Source organism: Brachionichthys hirsutus, chromosome 6, assembly GCF_040956055.1.
Source record: "Brachionichthys hirsutus isolate HB-005 chromosome 6, CSIRO-AGI_Bhir_v1, whole genome shotgun sequence".
Classification (NCBI taxonomy): domain Eukaryota; kingdom Metazoa; phylum Chordata; class Actinopteri; order Lophiiformes; family Brachionichthyidae; genus Brachionichthys; species Brachionichthys hirsutus.
The window spans coordinates 8,824,714-8,830,713 of NC_090902.1; positions in this window are offsets into that span (position 1 = coordinate 8,824,714).

The window sequence follows — 6,000 nt, forward strand, 5'->3', positions numbered from 1 at the left end:
ACTTTCATAAGCAGTGTCGGTGCAATATAAGCCCGTTTGTGGCCGTGGGAAATAAATGGAAAGTGTCAGCTGTATGCGCTGAGCTCTGTGGACACCGCTGGACGACAAACAGTGGCCATAACAACAATGCAGATCAAAGTGCACGCTGTCCTGCAGAGCCAAACTGCATTCATTCATTCATTCGCTTACTAGCGTGTCCATTCGGGCTTGAATTGCGTAAAACGCCTCGTAAAACATGACATTTCTGTTATTTTCCACGAGAGTGATTCGTACCGAAGACGATGAATGCGTGGATGTCTGTGGCGTGAGAGGACAGATTCATTCGGTTGAGAGCTTAGACGCGAGCCTCTTCTCGTGATCGTTGTGAAATAACGAGATAAATAAATCCTATCTGAGCAAAACATCTGAATTGAACTGCGATGCCTGTAATCTGAATGAGTCTTAAATACTATTAACATTATGCTCTGCTCTGTAGCAGCAAAAAAAAAAGTGGCAGTCCAGACCTGCCTGAAATCTGTTGCCTTGGGGTGTGTGTTTGTGTGTGTGTGTGTGTGTGTGTGTGTGTGCCTACAGTATGCGAGAAAGAGATTACTCAAGGAGAATGACTCACTCTTATATATTTGGCAAAAGCCATTAGGACTTTCCCTGCAGGAGACTTTCTAGGGAAAAGAACGGTCCTTCTGGTTTTATGTGTTGAAGGTAAATACTAACAAAATCATAGGCACAGACTATCTATTCAGTGTCATTTCTCACTTTTGCTATTTCACAGCCATGTTGTTGTTTATCGCATGTTCCACCCATCATTTATGAGAAAAGTGTAGATTCTCTTTTGTCATTGCTGTCTTGTTTTTAAATCTATTTATTTGTCAAATTTGCGGTGTCTAAAGTTGTTTTCTGTTTATCTGTGCGAACTGTTTGCCGGGTTGTTCTAATCCCCCATCTGACTGCTTGGCTGTGATCTCCTGCTGTCTGTTGATGAAGGCTCTGCCATTTGATCACATATCAGTGTCTCCTCGCTCAGATATGCCTGCGAAAGGCTGCGACTGGGCTACAATACCTGCACGTAGTGGCTGTTAAAACGCCGTAGGCATCAAAAGTATTGACGGGCGACATCGCCGAACGCTGTTTGCAGGTTTGTCAGCAGTGAGATCTGATCACAGGATACGAGTCATTACTTCAGATTTTTGTCTTGAACGGAGGACAGTCAGACGCTGCTGTCACGTCGGCTTTCTCTGCTGTGCATCTCCACTTGTTGAACTCCCGCTAAATTTAGCATCACATTTAATGCTACACAAGGTAGCATTTGGGAACCTGCTAGTGCCAAGAACATGCCAGGTCTTGTATTTTTCCGTGTCGGTGGCCCTTGTATCCACGCTCGGTGTGTGGGACGCAGACCTCTCTTTAGAGTAGGGCTGAAGCCAGGCATCTTTCCAAAATTCAAGCCCCCCCCCCCCCCCCAGCCCCGATCCTCCCAGCCCCGATCCTCTCTGCTGGGTATAAGCACTGCTTTGTGCCCCGTACTGCTCCCTATGGCTCTACAACTCCAACACCGATGGCTCTCTGACTCAACGGAAAGCTACGACTCAATGTGGGCCCGAAATAGCCCCCGCTGTGCCTGGCAGGCAAATGCCGATGTTTGCCTGCTAAGGCTCGCTTTGAGATTAATATGCCAGAATGCAAGAGGCAGAGGCCGTGCCATTGTAACCTTTACACTCGATTCTATTGACCTGCCTTTTTTTTTTCTGTTTGATATGTGACTTGGGGCATTTTCTGGCCCGAGCTGTGCTGTGGTGAAAAGGGGGTTTCACCAAGATCAAGAGTAAATACATTTCAAAGAGCATTAGCAAATGATCCGATAGCATCTGTAATCCCCAGGAAAACCTGGAGAGTTGCTTTATTAAATAGCGCTAGCCTCCATTCAATAGTTGGCAGGGTGTCCACTTGTCCGACAGGCTAGCCGGGCTATTGGTGCAGCTGACTACAGTATATGCAGGCGGATCAGATTACTGAACGATTAGCCATGGCCTCCTATTCCCGGCCCAGGGAAATGATTTTCCACCGTCATAATTCCCCAGACTGAATTACACTGGCCGGTGACTCAGAGATACTTAATGCTGCGGGCCTGCACGGCGTACATGTTGCTGTCTGGAGACCAAAGATAGGCCGAGTCGCATGTTTCCGCTGACGGCGATATAGTTTGCTGATTTGAATTCCTGGTTGAGGTCCGCTTGCCTTCAAGCACGGCGAACAGTGCAGCCCGAGCATCGTGGAAAGAGGTTGAAACCAGACACTCTCCCGTATACATGCTTCGATTGTGTGCAGTTTTACACGAGAAAATGCAAGCGCATGTCAGGTGGGCAATGAGGCGGTGTAAATTGAGCAGGCCTCTAGTGGGATTTTGCTGAATGGAAAGACAGGTGGGGAAGGGAGGGTGGGCCAGACTAGTCGGTAGAGGTGGGACACCCCCCCACCCCAGGGCAGGGATCCGATACATTCCAGGAGCTCCTATGTCCAGACAAATAATAGTGACTAGGGTGTAAAGTTTCGTCAGATGGCACATGACTGGAGCGAGTGTGCTGGGAAAGTACGAGCTGTGCCATCGGCTCGTCGGTAGCCAGTTGCCCGAGGGATCCGGCGGTATTCCAGAAGAGGAAGGGTAGGCTGTGTGTGAGATATGGAATTATCCACAGAAAAGTCATCTTGGCTTTTATAGCTCCTCTCCTTATCACCCCCCCCCCCCCCCCCCAGGCACTCGCTGGCCACCATTTAGATACAGACATTTGCATAATTTTAAGCATTTAGGTGACACTGTGATCCGGAGCAAATTGCGATGAACAGGTCCAGTCGGAGAATCCTTTAATTTTCTGTGCTCCGTTATACAGCATTCTATTCTGATTAAGCCCAAATCAAGAATAGTACTTCAGTGACTTCTGATCAAAACGTCGGTAGGTGCCAGCTGCTCTTCAGACATGCTCTGGTATGAAGCTGTTTTCTAAGGCCATGCTACCTACACACACACACACTCACAATCCAAATCAACACCTGAGATGTGGTATCAGAAGTCCAATCTATGGGCTTCATTTAATTATTGGTATGGAGATTTCAGTCCACAGACACTGAACCCTATTTACACTGTCAACACACGCAAACCCCCCCCCCCCCCTCTTTTTATTTAGTGGTCAAAAAACAAGCTGTCGAATGTTAATGGACTTCACCTCAGCCATCCCGCCGGACCCTCGGGTAGATTGTGTCCATGCACTCGGCGAGGGAGCTCGCAGCACGGGCCCGTTAATGAAGCCATTTTCAGAGACAGGAGAGAAGAAGTAACTGGAAGACGCTACTTCACTGCAGGATATTTAAAACCTGTCTTCATAACTGCTGTCGGTCATCTAATACATTTCTCCTTTGTCAGAGAGATAAACCGGGGTAACCAACCCTGCACAGAATGTATGACGGAAGGTAAACAAGGTCAAATGCATTCTATAGAGACGCGTTGGATTCAATTGCAAATTGCACATGAATGAAAGGAAAATCAAATTCAAGTGTGTAGAACTGAAGGGCTTCCTAATGTAATATTTAAGCGAGCAGCAGGACCTGAAGGCAGCAGCCCTGTGCAGAAAAACCTTCACTAGCAATAACAAAATATTCCAAATCATCATTTTGTCTATGAGCAGTGAGAATATCTGCATCAAATCAGTGCAGGTCAAAACACGCGTCGGGTCAGGTGCATGCAGCTGGTGTGAATGGCGGCCTGCGTGTGTTGAGAACCTTGGAACGTTGCGATCTGTGCTGAAGCTGCTTTTGAGAGGTGCGGATTCAACTCCAGGGTCGTGTTCAAGGCTGCACATTGTGGTGCCGTCGTATCGTTAGAAAGCAAAGTGCTGTTTCTAACATTTCACACTTGTCTCTGATGTGAATTTGTGCCAAAGAATAATGGAAATAACTTTTTCTAAAATGTCTTCAGCAGCAGTTCAGACCAGAGCTGGCCCTTATTGGCTTCATAGGAATATTGTCGTTATTTCTAAACTGTCATATTAACAGAGCCTTACATTTGCTTTTTTTTTTTAAATCAGAGAACTCTTGCTGTGTTTGTGTGTTCATCCCAAAGGCTTGAAAGGCTTGAAACAGGGTCAGCGTTTGGACCCGACTCCCCCTGGAAGACCATCTTCAGGTTTGTTTTAGCAGGGATGGCTTGTTTTCACTGTTTTCATTGGAAAATGAAGCGTTTACAGCGGTTTCAGTCTCTTACCTCCTGACGACAGACTGCTGTTTGCCAGGGCATCGCTATCAGCTTTTTCACGCGGGTGCCGCCGTAGACGATTCAGGCGGACCCAACAAGAGTTATCCTTTTTGTCAGTCCTTTCTTAACACTTTCTATAAACGATTGTAAATATAGGAATGAATTAGCCAGCTGTGTTTTTTTTTGTCCATTTGAGTCATGGCACCCTCGTTCTGATGGCGTTATAGCATCAGGAGCACGGAGCAGTCTTCCGTCAGCTACCCGACGCTGTCGCGACACAGGCTGCTTTCAAGGCTGCAGCCTGTTTTTTTTAATGATATTGTTCTGCAGAGTGATTACTTTTATCTCTGGTTTCATGTTTTTCCCATTCTAAGGAGATTTTCTTTCACCGCATTCAGCTAATATGGCTGTTTGTGCGGCTGTCTCATCCCCCCAGGGTCGGAGCGTCGGGAACAGAACCGGCCGCGTAAACCCAGAGATTAGGCTGCATAGTTTGCTTCCAAGGGCAAAGCATGTCTGAGTCCTGCAGTCCTCTCTTCTCACCGGGCGACTCCAGCCGAATCTTTGCTCTTTTCCATCTTTCCCTGGCCGCTACCTCCGTGGTCCCCACTCCTGTGGCTCCTCGCTCCACCACCGTTTGCCCTCCACGTGTTCCAGGCGCTGTTCGATGCAGTATTTCACCCGATCCACCAGCTTTTGGGTGCATGGATGAGAGGGAGGCAGAAAGCAGACAGGCTAGACGTGATTTACTGCTGGTCTCTGGTTGTATCATCTACTGACAGAGAGACTCAAACGAATGGCTCCCACATATGTGAAATGCCAGCCAATGGCTGAATCCTTGCTGCGCCCCATTGTTGAGGTTAACTCCATAATAGTCCATCCACGGCTTCACCCTCTTGACCCTCATCCATCTGCTGGCCGAACACATTTGTTTGCGATTGGGAAAACATTTGTGTCGACTTCAAAAAGCGCAGCCAATGAAAGAGACAGATTTTTGGGGGACGCATGTGTCGCACCCTGGAGCCCCCCTCCCAGTCAGTGATATGGCCTCTCTGTTCTTGGTCCAGACGCGGTGCTTTTTTACCTCACGCCCGCTTCTCATAGCCCAAGAACGACTCACGCCACCACATCACAGCGAGTCATCTGGTGTCCAGTCAGCGGCCATCTGTCAACGCATTTAGCTTCACTGCAAAAACAAAAAAGAAGCGGATTGTGGCATGCAAGCAGCCATCGCTATCGCCAAACAGTTCAGCACTGCTATCTAGATTAATCTTTGGGTGCAAACTATGAGTGACCTTTGAGCGCTGTGGGTCATCGCCATTTCAACGCATGACATGTTTTTGGCCCATGACGAACCGACCACAGCTGATGGCATATCTCTTCTCCATTTTGAATTGCTGAAGTGGAAAGAATTGTCATAGTGTCGACCTGAGGTTTAGTTGCTGGCAGCTCCGAGCGCATCCCGCTGCTGATCCGAGGCAGTGCCGTGTCTGCCCAGCCTGCCGTCTCTCGTCTGTCCTGACTGACTGGCGAGGTGTGTGTGTGTGTGTGTGTGCATCTGTCCCTGTTCAGGACAGGTGTTGGCCTGTCCAGATGCAGCTGGGGCAGCTAGAGAGTTAGCTGGAGCCTGCGAATGACAGCAGGATGAACGAGCTTTGCTTCTGGCCAGTTTTATTCACAGGGGGGCAGCTTTGAATGGGGCCAGTTGTGTGACGGTCAGTCGGTGCAACAGCTGGCTGCTATCACGGGGGGGGGGAGGA